Source organism: Haliotis asinina, chromosome 8, assembly GCF_037392515.1.
Source record: "Haliotis asinina isolate JCU_RB_2024 chromosome 8, JCU_Hal_asi_v2, whole genome shotgun sequence".
In the NCBI taxonomy this organism is placed as follows: Eukaryota; Metazoa; Mollusca; class Gastropoda; order Lepetellida; family Haliotidae; genus Haliotis; species Haliotis asinina.
This window is the reverse complement of record NC_090287.1, coordinates 58,439,005-58,456,180: the sequence shown is the minus strand read 5'-3', so window position 1 is coordinate 58,456,180 and position 17,176 is coordinate 58,439,005. Positions and strand designations below refer to the sequence as shown.

General features: G+C 38.5%; 1 protein-coding gene across 1 annotated transcript in view; it reads right to left on the bottom strand.

The window, feature by feature from the left end:
* Positions 1 to 17,176, bottom strand: part of LOC137293498 (serine/threonine-protein phosphatase 4 regulatory subunit 4-like) — an 80,605-nt gene that overhangs the window by 34,461 nt on the left and 28,968 nt on the right. The window lies entirely within an intron of this gene.

Below are 17,176 nucleotides of genomic sequence, written 5' to 3'. Positions count from 1 at the left end.
CCAATTTCACAGTCAATGTTTTCAGACATCAATGCAAATTCAATTGCCACAATTGTATTATTCACTATCAGCCCATTACACAAGCTGCATTTCACCAAAAAGGGTTTGGTTTCATCCTCTGTGAGACACTACATGCATAAACCCAACTGAAACACCATCTTCACAGCTGGCATGCTATAGTGCCTCATGGTAACACATCTTAAAACATGCTTTCATTATTGTCTACAGTCCCTGATGGTAACACACACTATGTTTCAAAAAACATGCTTTCATTGTTGTCTACAGTCCCTGATGGTAACACACACTATGTTTAAAAAAACATGCTTTCAGCATTGTTCGAAAGTTCACTCACACATAATGTGCAGTTTTTAAGCAAATGTTTCTGCAACTCCATGGGACTTAACGTGTTGGTGAAGATAAAAGCTCATGTTTATGCATGAACTACACTAATTCTGTTATAGCAAAGCGCTGTTTGATATGGTATCTCAGATCCCAACCATCAGCAACTTCTAGGGTAAGTAGTGACTCAGACAGCAGCCCACGATCTCAGTCCCCTCCCCTGTGTGACCTCAGTCCACCACCTCTGAGGCACCCAAACTTACTTGCATTATTCATATGGGGTAGCACCTTGGACTTCGGGTGAGAAGCATAAGTATGTACCCCATCTACACCCCTAACAACTTCCACAGGAGGTGGACCTTTACTTTGGTGAAATTTTTGCTTTGTTTGTTGCTCAAAACTCTACTCAGCAATATTCCAGCTGTATGGCAGCAGTCTGTAAATAAACATATCTGGGCAAGACCATCCAGTGATCAACATCATGACCATCGATTTACGCTATTGGGATATACTGTCATGTATCAACCAAGTGAACGAGCCTGACCGAACAAGACCCATGAGTGCTGAAGGCAAGCACTGGGGATAAAAGTCAAGGATTAATATAACCCTACAGAAAACCTGTATGATCCTCGGAGCAATTCTAGAGCCCTGAAGGTGCAAGTTGGGGGTGACGGTGAGAGGGGCATCGGGCCCCATATGACAGTGGGGGTCTCAAAATAGACTTAGTCTGCTGGAAATATGAAATTTCTGGGCATACTTAACCAGATAAAACTTAACACAAATGAACATATTCAAACGGCTATTTACTAAAATTCTTTTCAACATTCTAAATTTAAAACATATTTGTATTTTCTAAAAAGTCAGACTTTCTTACAGACAAATCGGAGAGTAGATTTTGTATTTGAAAATCACAGTAGCTCCTCCAAAATCAGAGTGGTTGGCATCTCTGTGGTGGGGAATAGGTGCCAGTTTACTTCTTGCAATGTTGTATCGCACCTTGTTCTGTTGGTCAGGTGTACCCCTACAACCTTGTATACAATCCCCTCAACCTGTGACAGTGATTCAGAGTAGCAGTTTACTTCTTGCTATGCTGTGTTGCACCTTGATCTGGAGGTCAGGTGCTTAAATTACCCCTACACCCACCTATACAATCCCCCTCAAAACATGACAGGGGGGCAGTGACAGTTCACTTTTGGGCATGTTAGGAAGGACCTCCATGTGATACATGTATTGGGAAGAAAGGAACGTACCAATTCACCACTGACAGTAATTGACTAAACAGGTGTTCGGCAGTGAAGCACAAATACCGCGACCAGCATGGTGTAAGTAAGTCAGAAATACTTTTTTATTTGTTATCCTACTTGCTCTGTTTTGACAAATAAGCCTTGGTCTATTAGCGAGCTCAGCATGCAGACATAACTGTTATCCAGAGGCTGGCTATGTTGTGGCTCCATCTAGTGTCAGATGTATTGAAGACCCGGGATAGCAATCAGTGTTTCAAGTAATTCTTCCTGCCAGTAATAGTAACACTCAACATACATGTGGCAGTTGACGACTCAGCGGATTCTCCATCACTCCATCATCCCAACAGAAATTGCCTCTGCTATCATTCTCCTTCTATCAGATCATAAAAACCTGTATTGGGATAACACTCACAAAGTTTGGTATACCAGTCATGGAGAGAATCAGAAGATGTAGACAAACATGTTTCACCAAACTAAGCAGTAACCGTTCTGCTTGCCTGACAATCTCCAGTTTTCGGGTTGAATGTCACTTGTGACGCCACCTGTGCAAGCTATACCAGCTCCACCTCATCCTTCCTGGTCCACTTGCAGTGATGCCCTAGTCATCAGCCTAAATAAAGCCTTCCAACATGACATAAATTACATCTTCCCAGCACCACTGATTTATTCTATGGTACAGAGATCGTCAGAGCCCTTGAGGAAGCTCGTGGATTGAAGGATGCAGATGTTGGTAGGGGCTAATGATATACACCGGATAATGTCTCTCTCCACACTGCTGGGAAGACAAGTCGTGTATCATTCAGCAGCAGGTCATATCATATTTAGATAACACGTGATATTTCACTACAATGAAGTATCAATAACCACTGCATATAAAAAGTTGAGGTTGTAATATTTTCCATGTAGCCATATATTACTTACATAACTGCATGGATGCTTGTGTGACTGTGTTAATGTTTGAATGGCGGAATGAATGTTTGTGTGACTGTGTTAATGTTTGAATGGCGGAATGAATGTTTGTGTGACTGTGTTAATGTTTGAATAGCGGAATGAATGTTTGTGTGACTGTGTTAATGTTTGAATGGCGGAATGAATGTTTGTGTGACTGTGTTAATGTTAGAATGGCAGCATGGATGTTTGTTTGAATGGCTGCATGAATGTTTGTGTGACTGTGTTAATGTTTGAATTGCGGAATGAATGTTTGTGTGACTGTGTTAATGTTTGAATGGCTGCATGAATGTTTGCATGACTGTGTTAATGTTTGAATGACTGCATAAATGTTTGTGTGACAGTGTTAATGTTTGAATGACTGCATGAATGTTTGCATGACTGTGTTAATGTTTGAATGACTGCATGGATGTTTGTGTGACAGTGTTAATGTTTGAATAGCTGTAACAACATTTGTGTGATGTTTGTGTTCCTCAAAGAATATTTCTTTGGCTGTATGAATATTTGTGTAGCTGAATGATTGTGTGACTGTGTAAGTGAGTGAATATTGTTTCTGCTGCTTCTAGCAATAGTCCAATATTCTCACAATGGGGCGACACCAGAAGTGAGCATTACCCATTGTACTCACTGAACCCAGGTTATCAGCATGACAAGCAGACGTAATCATAAGGCAACCCTACCAAATCATGTGGTTGTATGTTTGTATAGCTGTGTGATGTTTGTGTGGCTGTTTAAAAGTCCGTCTCATGAATGCTTTTACGACAGTATGTGTGTTCATTTGGCTGTGTCAATGTCTGTATAGTTACACATGTGTTTGCCATTTTATCAAGACATGATTTATTCCGGATAAATCTTAGGATGCAAAACAGAACTTCTCATTATGATAACAAATGAGGATGATTTTCTGCAAGACTTGGGTCAAGAACATGAGGTGTCAAAGATAATGCAATACAATGTATCACTGACGCTCAGGTTTGACATGAGCTGCATATACAACCATCCATAATGGATCCCTTTGTATGAAAGCATGTCCTCAATTGAAAGGTTTCTGAACTAATCCGCAATGATCTAAAACTTGTCTGGTGACCTAACTTTCAAAAGAGAGAAGTCAACATTAGGTTATAGCTTTCTAACTTCTAAAATTAAATCGGCAGGCTCTAGAGCTAGTCCGAGACCTAATGTCAGAAATAAAAGAGTAAAATTTAAGCATTCAGAATAATCTAAATTTCCAACGCGTAGATACGGACAAACTTTATAGATGAAAAACTTCTTTACTCAGGTGGCGCAACATTTCAATACAGATTCTTGTATTGTTGTCAAGCAGTTATGATACAAGAATCTGTATCAAAACATCACTTCACCTGAGCAAAGAAGTTGTTCAGCCACAAAGTTTGTCCTGTGGCCAGAACTGTTTCATCTCTTGTTTCAGATTTTTGTCCTCACAGAATAAAGTCACCAGTCAAAGTAATATTCCTTGTATATACTCAAAGTATTTCATTTTTGGCAATTTATAAAATGTATATGGGACAAAAAATAATCTAAAAACATTTTAATGTAAGTTTACATTTTTGGCCAATACATATATACATTAGGATTTTATTACTTGTGTGGAGGAAGTTAGTTACAATTTTTTAGCTCATTCTTGAAATAATACGACAGGCGGATCTGTAGAACGAGAAATAAAATGGCCTTATCTAACTCTCTAACTTAAATAAATGAAACTCAAAGAACCTTCCAACCAATATGTTCTCAAGTTTCAGAATGACGAAACACTGAGAACCTGTTGCAGTGAAAACGGAACAGGACAGAGATGAAACATTTGTACCAAACCCAGTATAAGGAAAGACTCCATGTCTAGATTTTCGATGCTCTCTTAGTGCTAAGACAGTCCTAAGTTATTGTTAATATATTTCACTTACAATCTTAGCGCTAAATCCATGCTGAGTTCTTTACAGCAAATACAGTATGGTAGTCTGGTTTCAAAAAGGAGTGAGTATGGTTTTACATCGCTATTAGCAATATTCCACCAAAATTATGACAGGGACATCAGAAATGGGCTCAGAGATTGTGGGGAATTGAAACCCTATCTTCAGTGTGACAAGCGAACACTTTTCCACTTGACTACCCCAACTACTCCAAAGGAAGAAACTTCATTAAAAGCTAAATGATCAAAAGGAAACATCATGCCTATTTGCCTTAAAATGCTTACTGAAAGTCAGCTCCATTTAACCAAAAATGTCTCAAAAATTTCAGCTGTGTGTGACCAATGCTTACTGAAAGTTGTATGCTCACAGAATTTCATTCCAGATGTGCTCATTATACCTACAGTATTTCAACTCCTTCAAGGTCATTCTGTCTTGCAGATATTTCTGTCCAAGAAAAGTATTTAAAATAGCTGATGTTTAAAGTGCATTTAGAGAAATGTTAAACCTGGGACAGTTTTTCATAGAGTCCTGATGAGCTAAAACTGCTGACGTTGAGTGACTGTTGGCAAGTTCATGCTGCGATCATGCAGTGAAGATTCAAGCACTGCATCCAGACCTCCACAACATTCCCTCTCACCCCTGTATCTGTCTGTTTAACTTACGATAATTGAGATCCACTGCTGGTTATTATTGTAATCACTTTTGTTGATGTGTGGGGTGACTACCCAGGTCTGATGGCAGTGTAAACATGCCCCATACATCCCCGAAAACAACTGATATTCTATCTACAAGCGTGTCAGACTTACAGGCAATTTAAGATGGAAGAGGATATTGCTATCTATCGCCCTCTCGGGATCCAACTTTAGCAGTGAAGGTGTACATTGTATTGACTGTTCCCCCCCCCCCCCCCGCCCCCCCGTGTGTTGTATATAGTACTGATTGTTCTCTTTATGTTGTACAGAGACTAATGGCACAAGTTATAGTACCGACTCTACCTGAAATGTTGTATATAGTCCGTTTGCAGTGATATCATGCAGATGAATTTCACTTTAAACAGGAGTGTAAACCAAATAAAGTAAAATTACGATTGTGAATCCTCCCATGTTTATCTTGTCAAATGAAACGATCATAGTTTCATATCATTATTATTGGTTTGTATTACAAGGAGCTAAGGGCAGTAGTTGGAACAGAGAAACAAATGCAGGTGTGGTACGTGATGAGTGTTAACTCAGACCAACTCCACATGTTCATGGCGTTTCAGTTTAAGTGCATACACCCTTGTAATACAAACAAAACAACACAATTTGAAACTATGACCATTTGTTAAACAACTTATCCTAAGTTGAATAAAATTCTGACTTAAATTTTTAGACTGATTTCTGATTGTTGTATAGTGAGCAGACTCATAAATCTCTGAATGTTGTATATTGGCCAGACTGATCTCTGAATGTTGTATAGTGGGCACACTAATCTCTGAATGTTACACAGTGAGCTGACTGATCTCTGAATGTTGTATATTGGGCAGACTGATCTCTGAATGTTGTATAGTGAGCTGACCGATCTCTGAATGGTGTATAGTGGGCACACTGATCTCTGAATGTTGTATAGTGAGCTGACTGATCTCTGAATGTTGTATATTGGGGCAGACTGATCTCTGAATGTTGTATAGTGGGCAGACTGATCTCTGAATGTTGTATAGTGGGCAGACTGATCTCTGAATGTTGTATATTGGGCAGACTGATCTCTGAATGTTGTATAGTGGGCACACTGATCTCTGAATGTTATACAGTGTACTCAATGTTGTTTATAAATGATATAATAGTGTACTGACTGTCCTCTGAATATTGCAGTGTGTACTGATAGTTTATCATTATCTTGTAACATGTACTGATTGTCCCTGACATGTAAAGAGCTGGGATCACTCCTCACATTTTGAAGATTATACAGATTTTCCCTACATGCTAGAAAGTATCATGCTTAGTTCCCGGATGTATAAAGTGTATCGATGTGTTGCTGCTAACAACATTCCTGTATAAATCACAATCATCTCTATTTCAGCAAAAAGACCTCAAGCTCACATGCAAGTCATACAGACAAAACTGATAAGTGAACCTGGCACTCAAAATATTTATGATATACACCAACAGTTTCAATCCATGTAATATGAAGAACCTTTCCAAACTGTCTATACTATAACTGTAAACAGGAAGTTGTAACATTTCCACCACAATGTATGATATTTGGCTGATTAACAGACAGTATCTAAGCAAGTCTTAAATACATCTGGAGGTAACAAGTCTTCCAGATCAACAGGTGAAAATGTGTGAGCTACTCATCAGCTCCAGGTGATGCGTCAGCTTGCACCAGCCCTTCTCATCTCTCCATCCACAGCCCAATCCCTCCATGCCCAGTCCAACACATCAAACCCTGCTTCATCAGCCAGAATGAACTGTTGAGCAACACCACATGTGAGTCACAAAGATGGACCATCCCTTCGGCAGCCATCATCCTAGTAACCCATCCAAGATGATGTATGCATCCATAATTTCAGTTTAATAACCCTACAATAGGCCCACTCAAAGCGTGGATTATCACTGAATGTGACATCTAACGCCTGATGACTTTCATCTCATAAACAAAAAAACCCCAAAACACAGAAAGTGCACAAATTAAAATTCAAAGTGAGTAGTCACAGTTCCATTAAATTCTTCTTTAGATAAAACGTCTGTGAGCCATCCTTCTCAGTGCAAAGTTTTCATAGATCAGTGGTCATAACATATTCAAGCAATTACTGCAAAATGGGCAAAAATACTCATTTCTACCCAGATACAATCAGTTACTAACTTTACAGCTAATTACAAATCAGTAAAAGAGTCAAGACAAACATATTCCTAAATTTATGAACCATACGTGTGTAACTTACTGGGCATCTTCAAAGAGATGATTTGTAGCCATTTTCTTTCATGCACTTGCAAGTTTGTTAGTTCTGGCAATATCAAGGGCACATGACATATGATCAAATGGATGAAGGAGACCAACTTTTACAACTTTATCAAATAATCATAAAATGGGAAAGCTGCTGGCCTGAAATGGATGATTTATCATCTGTGTTAAAGATGGATGATTATAAATGGATGATTTATCATCTGTGTTAAAGATGGATGATTATAAATGGATGATTTATCATCTGTTTTATCTAGATGCCATATAAAAACCAGACTTGCTCATGTTCAAATAGACAAAATGCTTCCAGACATCTTCAAAAAATCCAATAAAAAAATAAAATAAAATAATAATAATAAAAACCAGACTTGCTCATGTTCAAATAGACAAAATGCTTCCAGACATCTTCAAAAAATCCAATAAAAAAATAAAATAAAATAATAATAATAAAAACCAGACTTGCTCATGTTCAAATAGACAAAATGCTTCCAGACATCTTCAAAAAATCCAATAAAAAAATAAAATAAAATAATAATAATAAAAACCAGACTTGCTCATGTTCAAATAGACAAAATGCTTCCAGACATCTTCAAAAAATCCAATAAAAAAATAAAATAAAATAATAATAATAAAAATCAGACTTGCTCATGTTCAAATAGACAAAATGCTTCCAGACATCTTCAAAAAATCCAATAAAAAAATAAAATAAAATAATAATAATAAAAACCAGACTTGCTCATGTTCAAATAGACAAAATGCTTCCAGACATCTTCAAAAAATCCAATAAAAAAATAAAATAAAATAATAATAATAAAAACCAGACTTGCTCATGTTCAAATAGACAAAATGCTTCCAGACATCTTCAAAAAATCCAATAAAAAAATAAAATAAAATAATAATAATAAAAACCAGACTTGCTCATGTTCAAATAGACAAAATGCTTCCAGACATCTTCAAAAAATCCAATAAAAAAATAAAATAAAATAATAATAATAAAAACCAGACTTGCTCATGTTCAAATAGACAAAATGCTTCCAGACATCTTCAAAAAATCCAATAAAAAAATAAAATAAAATAATAATAATAAAAACCAGACTTGCTCATGTTCAAATAGACAAAATGCTTCCAGACATCTTCAAAAAATCCAATAAAAAAATAAAATAAAATAATAATAATAAAAATCAGACTTGCTCATGTTCAAATAGACAAAATGCTTCTAGACCTCAATAAATCCAATAAAAAAATAAAATAAAAAAAAATAACAAAAATCAGACTTGCTCATGTTCAAACAGAGATAAAATGCTCAATAAATCTGCCTACTGACATATTATATCCTTACCCATGTAGTCTTGTCATAAGACTGAAATATTCAGTTGTCTAATAGACTACACCTAGTTCTCTGTCACATGATCACAATTGATAACTTTAATTTGAATTCCTGTTAGTCTTGCTCAGATGTTGAATTATTAAAATCCTGCATCCCCCTCTATCATCTTTGCAGAGTAACTTTATTACACAGCAATAAATCAAAAAAGAATTAAGATGGAAGCCAACAAACCATGAGAACGACAATGTACCAAATAACATCCTACAACATGCAACCGAAGCTAAAGTAGAGAGCCCAAGCTCCTTATTGAGGGTGTGGGGGGCACTAGAGGGGAGTATAGAAGCGTACGTGGCCAAAGTCAGTTCCCAAAGAGCATGTGTGGCAATATGTGACCAAAGTCGCTTCCTAGGTCCCATGAATATCTGTGTTAGAATTGCTCTGCAGTTACCCATGCTTGCTGACATATGTGACTAACAGGATCAGGTGGTCAGACTCACTGTCTTGGTTGACACGTTATCATATCCTAAAAGCGTATATTGATGTTCATGCTGTTGATCACCAGATTGTCTGGTCCAGATTAAATTATTTACAGACTCTCACCATATAGCTGGAATATTGTCGAGTGCAGCGTTAAACAACAAACCAACCAACGACGTCTAACCTTGCATAAATCACAGGACCATGAGGCAACCCACGTTCAAATGTTCTATCATGTGTTCCTGCGATCCTCCTCCTGTACAGCATGTCAGCTCACGTCTACACCTGCTTGTTAACTGTTGGACCACACAACCATCCTGAAGCGAGACTTGGGACCACTAAATCCAGCATCTCAAACATCAGAAGAATCCCACTGCACTAATCACCACCCCATAACACACGACCAAACACACACAACCAAACACATGCCACACTAACATACTCAAGTAGCCACAAATATTTTCCATTAATATTTTTGTTACATTCAACTCCTGTCAGATTCAGTGAAAACTTTCGCCTCAAGCGCCCAGCCCCAACTGAGAGATGTTGCTATTTCAAGTAACTCCGTCGGGAAAACAAGGAGCATAAGAAGAGTGAGTAGAGAATTGCATTTACACAGAACCTGCCTGACTGCACAGTGTAATACCTTCTCCGACCTGCAACAAATACTCCCATCAGAGCAGCTCAAGTGGTACAACACAGCACTGAAATAGCTGTTATCCCCTTAGCTTTCAACCCAGAAATACCACATAATATCTGTGGTATTTTGATATATTAGTGCCACATTTAATAAAGTCTAATCGATAAAAACATGAACTGTTTCAAAACACAGCACACTCAGTACATCCATCCTGCAAGGCATATCAGTAATTTGATCTTTATTGAACATTTTAACTTGAAAGAGACTTAAGGTTAATGCATGTGTTCTTAATTTGTTTTTTCTTTAATGTGGAACTTAAATGGCTTGTTTTAGACGAGAGGAGAGACCAGTTACATAACTGTAAAACTGACATTTATTTTGATACCTTGATCTGGTACCTTTGATGTTCATACAATGTCAAAAGGTATATTTTGAAATAACGTAAATACTGAGACACTGGTTCCTGGTTCCTGGGACCCATTGGGATTTCTTATGCACAACTATCCTAAAGTGTGATTTCTGAGGATTTAGACACTTTAATCTTTAACTCAGGGGTTTCATTGAAATACAAAGGGAAAAGTGAAAGCTTTTGACAGCAAGAATGGTCCTGAATATCTGTGCTTTATAATTACCTACCATAGTGAACAAAACAGACAATGTGTGCATGCAAAATATAAATTGACAGTGACAGTCTGTGGCAATCTGTGAATTTAACTCAGTGTTCAATTGACATCTTCAATCATCATTCAATGATAAGTCAAAAGACCAAGGGATTCAAACATTTATTTTAATAACCACTAACCACAGGTGAAGTGACTTTAAGAATATAGACCTGGCTAATTTTGCACTTGCCTTGAATTTTATAACACAATAATGATGATGTAATTATGAAAGAATAAATCAACATGGTATTTGATGATAATGTCTAGTGCACTATTTATTGAGAACTGGTGACAGCAAAGAAGTACAATTATTATTATGCAGTTTAACACCACCAACATTTTGAGCAGATATGAAAAGAAATCAAAGTCTATTTGCAATAAGCAGGAATGTTCTCAGCCAATGGACAAGTAAGATATCATGTTTGCATTATCGCACATGAAAACTGACTTGTCCTGGGTGTGGGAGAATGGGATCATGGAACCCCTGTGACCAGTAATGACTAACACTGTGACAACCATAGCCTCATAAACAACTTCAGAAATCTCTCACTTCATGATTATAATGTTGCCATTTTGACATTCCGTACATGATGAAAATGTACTAAGAGACATTGCTACAACCAAGGTAGATGTCAACAGACCTTTCTTGTCTAATGCCATTTGAATCAGTTTGTTGCAACCAAACTTGAAAAGGTTTCTACAGAACCATATCAACATTCATGTCATCTCTCCTCTTGTGGAACTATTTTATTCTGCAATGCATTTAGTTTTTGAATGTTTATCAGAGTAAACACACACTTTCTAGATGACATAATGAACTGGCCTACAGTCTTCAAGGTATGGAATGGAGAAACAAACAATTATGAGAATTGACAACCATATAGTTGGAGTTTGAATGTTCTCAGTTGGAATCCCAAACTGCATGAATTTCAAAGCTTGCATAATATGATGGTTCATCTTCCAATGAACTCAAACCAAGAGAACGTCAGTTCTGAAGTAAATTCTTGGTCTCTCATTAAGACCCTGAAGCAATTATATCCAAGAAGGTTCATGGAAGTCTAGGGTATGTGGCATGTCTAGACTACTTAACAGTTTCAAGAAAATGAAGAAAGTTTCTAGGTTCATTTTCATTATATGTTACCATTATTATTTAGGAACCAGTATTTTTTCTGTAAAATATGTTCATCTCAGAGACTAGGGTGAGTGAGTGTGTATGGTTTTAGGTTTTTAGTAATATTCCAGCAACATCACGGTGGGGAACACCAGAAATAGGCTTTACAACACTGCTATCCACAATCTCTTCTTGTTCTGAGGGTAGTGTCACCCCCGAATGTATCCTTCATACAGCCAGAGGTGGAATCACAATGATGCACATATTTCTGACATTTCCCTAGTGTGCATGCATAACCTTCTTGTTATTGGTGGCATCTGATTGGCTGATTGTGAACTTTGACATTTATGGGACTCCTTTTGCTATTTTCAGATTCTGATCACAAGAATGTTTTTGTTTATGTTTGAAATGCACAAAGCAAAGCAAAGCAAAGCAAAGCAAAGCAAAGCAAAGCAAAGCAAAGCAAAGCAAAGCAAAGCAAAGCAAAGCAAAACAAACTGGAGTTATCACAATGGTTACGTGAGTCAATTTAGTTTTATACTGCTTTTACTAATATTCTAAATATTCTAGTAACATCACAGGGTGGACACAAGAAATTGGCTTCATACACTGTAGATATGTGGAGAATCGAACCTGGGTCTTTGGTGTGACAGGCAAATGCTTTGGCCCATGAACACTGAACAGCATCTTTCTCCCAGTTACTGTACAGGAGTAAATCTGATTCTGTCGATGTGATGTTAAATTTTAACTCTTTCACATCGATATACAATATATACACCTGGAAATTAATCAAGCAACACCCCAATTTTTTCTATTGGAGCAACTTTGAAGTGTTCTGACAATCAAAATATGCCGGGTTGATATAGTTTGACACTTTTTTATTCAACAGACGATCTCTGACAAACAACTTAAAGGGAAAAAGTATCAAGACTTTGCTTTATTGCAACGAAATCCAAATTCTTAAAACTGTCTTAAATTCATGAAAAAATGGACACAATTTACTATTCATCCACAGACGTTGTTGTCAGGTGTATTAACACAAATGTCACATGGAAAGAAAGAACAGTCATCTGAGAGTCTGCACACCGACTTTCATCAATATCTAGTCTGTCCTCCCTGCGCACGCACCACCGATTCCAGACGCCTCCTCATTCCTTGGATGAGTCTCCGGATCTGATTCTGGGGGATCCTGTTCCACTCCTCATGCAGGGCAGCCGTCAATTCGTTGAGATTATGGACTGGTGGGTCTCTCTGCCTCACACGACGGCCAATAAAGTCCCACAAATGTTCAATGGGGTTGAGGTCAGGGCTCATGGCAGGCCATGGAATTCTGTCAATTGCATTTTGCCGCAAAAAATCATTTACAGCATGCGCCCTGTGAGGTCTAGCATTGTCGTCCATAAATATGGGTCTCGTTGCCAGAGGATGGTTCTCAAAATGAGGTACCACAGCCCTGTCAAGAACCTCCTGTTGGTAACGAACACCGTTAAGGTTGCCACGGATGGTAATGATATCCAACTTGCAGTTCATGGAAATGCACCCCCATACCATAACGGAACCTCCCCCAAAGGCCACAGTCTCCTGGATGTTCCGTGGAGCCATTGCTGTGTTCCTCTGCCTCCAGACCCGAGTACGACCGTCCACCATGTGCAGCAAGAACCGGCTCTCATCTGAGAAATGGACCTTCCTCCAAGAGGCAATGTTCCAGTGCAAACGGTCATTACACCAGGCCAGTCGGGCTGCCTTATGGGCTGGAGACAGTCTGGGTCGCTTGATTGGCCTCCTTGCCCGGTATCCTGCAGCTTTCAGACGATTCCGAACAGTCCTGTTCGAGATGGGTCTCCCTGGAAGCCACTCCTGTCTCAACCGAGAGCTCGAGTCGAAGGACCTGCGCCGTACAAGTCTCAGTAAAGCTCTGTCCTCCCGGACTGTGGTCTTCCTGGGTCTTCCTGGTCTAGGCAGGTCTTTAACTTCATTAGTGGCCCGGTATTTTTTCAAAAGTTTTGAAATTATGGAATGATGTCGTCCGATTTGAGTCCCGATTTGTCTTAGAGACATACCAGCATTCCTCATGCCGATTATTTGCCAACGAGTGGCCTCTGATAATTTCCTACGTGCCATGACATTGAAATGAATGAAAAACCGAATGCAATCGACAACCTGCGCTTGTAAACACCCCAGGGAAAAAGTGCATTTTTCGAAAGTTGAGGTTAAAGCAATGCACGTGCGCTGTGCAAGCTTCACGCGCGTCATATCAACCCATGAAAAGCTCATGCTGTATGTCAATACATCAAAATTGAATAATCAATCATCAAAATTACTTCGTTAAACTTTGTTAAGTTTTTATGTGTCTTTGAATTTGGTGTTGCTTAATTAATTTCCATATGTATACAATTTTGATAGAAACACATAATGGTAAGACTACAGAATACCGGATACCTTCTGCCACCACTGAAAGCAGGCAAGTTTACTTTTGGTTTGGGTTAGGGTGAGGTTTAGAGTTGGCATTGGGGTTAGGGTGAGGTTTAGAGTTGGCATTGGGGTTAGGGTGAGGTTTAGAGTTGGCATTGGGGTTAGGGTGAGGTTTAGAGTTGGCATTGGGGTTAGGGTGAGGTTTAGTGTTGGCATTAGGGTTAGGGTGAGGTTTAGTGTTGGCATTAGCGTTAGGGTGAGGTTTAGTGTTGGCATTGGGGTTAGGGTGACATGAGACTAAGTAATATGGCTAGTAGGTATCTGATATTCTGTAGGTATGAACATATAACTATGTCTAAATTGAAAAGGAGCCAGTGAGATTGAAGACAGACAAAGCAAGACTTACTTCATTATGATCTTATCCATTACAAAAAGGACTGGACAGAGACAAAACTGGTTATGGGAATGTGAGACAGGCTATGGGAAGATGGTACAGAAAACGTTTTTTTTTGCAGATTCCTCTTCAAATAACATTTGTGGTACTAATTAGAATATTACACTCACTTCAACCTGATATCATGTTTAAGTTCCTCATAAAACCTTGAAAGATTATTTCACTTTGGACATAAATATGATATTAAATTGAATCTCATATAATATCCAATCAATTCTCCTCACATATACTCATATTTTAGGATTCAGTTTACTAAATTATCTTTCAGCACAATCTTGCATCCAGGATTCACCTTTGCCATAACTATTGCTCCTATTTATTTGCTTTTAATGAGAATATTTTTATTTAAAAGTAGCTCTAAACTCGAAACCTGATTGCCCAAAGTATTCAATATTCTCTGAGAATGACAATATTAAAATATTTAAAAAATTGAAACATCATTATCCTGATTATACACTGAAATTTAATATAATTATACAATTGTAATCTTGTTTTATAATAATTTGTTGCCCTAATGAGGATTGAGAAAGAACTTTTAATGATGAATGGGATGGCAATGGTAAATATCTAGCTCATAATTTCAACATAATGTGCAGGGAAAGGGTTATTAGCCCTACCAAAGAGGGGCTCAGCCATCAAGGTGGCAGCCTAGGGTTTCATCAATGAAACGGTGTAGACATAGGAATCATAAGTACCCCCACCAAGGAGCGGGTCAGCCATCAAGGTGGCAGCCTAGGGCTCCCTCATTAAAAAGGTGTAGATTGGAGGAGTGAGAACCCCCGTCAAAGACAGGATCACATCATCACTTGACAATGCCAGCCTAGGGTTCCCTTAATCGTAGAGGTGTAGACAGTTGCAGAGTTGGTACTGGATGAAAAGGAGGGGACAAACCATCATCATGGTAACCTCATGATCCGTCAGTCATAATGTTTAGATTGAGTGCTTCCAGCCAGGAGTGCGTGACACCAGAATCAGTCTATGAGGTCCTGCATTGATATTTTTTTCCAAATGACAGTCTTAAAACTTCTACAGTCAAAAAAAAAACATGATTCAAACCCATGACAACAGCCTCCTGGCATGCCAAAGGGATGTAACTCTGTACAGATTTGCTCACCTCTGTCAAATGGGACACCTATGCCTGGAATTATCTTTAAGAATTACATGATCCATGACAGTCCCGCCACCGCCTCCCACTTCAGGGCTGACTATCAGAGATCAAAGATGCAGTTCACTGCAGAAGCACGATTCATGGGGACCTGTATACACAGACACTGAGGCAGACAGATAGGAGTAAGAGGGTCTGCCATAAAACAAATTTTACAGACCATCTATTCAGGTCATGCCTTGGTGGCCACAGATGATGTACGCAGAGCAGACAGAGCTGAGAGGGTCTCTTCGTAATGCAAATTTCACAGGCCATAGCCAAGGGGAAACTTGGATCAGAATCAATTCACCCCACTAAAAAAACCCATGGTATTCTCTCCAGCAGTTTGCAATATGCCACAATCTCCTAAAGCCGCTGGCTGTGTTATGAGAGTGGAAACCACTTGTTAGAGAGAGCAGCAGCCACAGCAGGTATCCACCTGAGTTCTGGCGTTCACACATGGGACCAGTCTAGCAGGGATTCGGGATCCATGCCCCGCTAGTCTATTGTAATGATGGTGGATGGGCACTGATGAGGCCTGGCAAGTACACATCAGTTCATCACATTCCCCTATCCATCTGCCACATCTTGTCACTTCAGGAGCAAATGGAGTAATCTATTGGACAACAACCAACAGAAATAGAAAGAATTGTTTGGAATGTATGTTTAGTTGCTGGGGTGGAGTTGGGCTGTTCTTTGTTCTGTGGGCCAGACTTAAGCAGATAATGGTTATGGTTCTGACAAGGTGTTCCTGTATATACATAGTCAGTGGTAGATATCATCTGGCATCTGGGAATAAAAGCTTCCAGCATTCCACTCGGGACCCACATTTAGGAATTTGTACACTTTTAACAGGAAGAGGTGAAATGATTAAACATTTTCAGTTATTTCGTGAAATGCCTTTGAGGGTCCGCCATTTTGCTTCATTTTGTGTAATAACAATCAATATACTTCAGCCCTTTCATGAAATTTCATTCCATCAATATGTGATGGACAGGGGGTTTGTTAGGTGTGGCTGCCCTAGACCAGGTGTAAACACTTCAAAGCCAAGATGAAGCTTAACAGTTGCTGCCACAATAGTTTTAACTGTTAATGACAAAATGTGATGTTGAAATTTGTGACTGACTTGTGTTGAGTAAGTAATTAAGTGAAGTGTCATGAAATGAGTAAGTTTATTGATTGCTGTTACATATAATGAAGCAAAATGGATGACCCTCTTAGTCATCTCTTGAAATGAGTGAAATTTTCACAATCTGACGGTAACAGATATAAGCCCTGCTGGCAGAATATCAAGTCAGCACCTTAACTGATTCATCATTTGTTGTTTAAAGCTACAATCGAGAACACAGAAACTATGTTATGCTTTAAATACACAATGCCATTTACAAAGTGATCAAATATAACATGTGATATTTGGGACTACACTATCTCAATAAAGAAATGTTCTAGTACTTTTGCTTGGTTGAGTTCCATCCAGGATTCGAATCCTCACTCTCAGGCACTTAATCACCAGCAAATAAATTCTGACATCTAATGTTATGCTTGTCTAT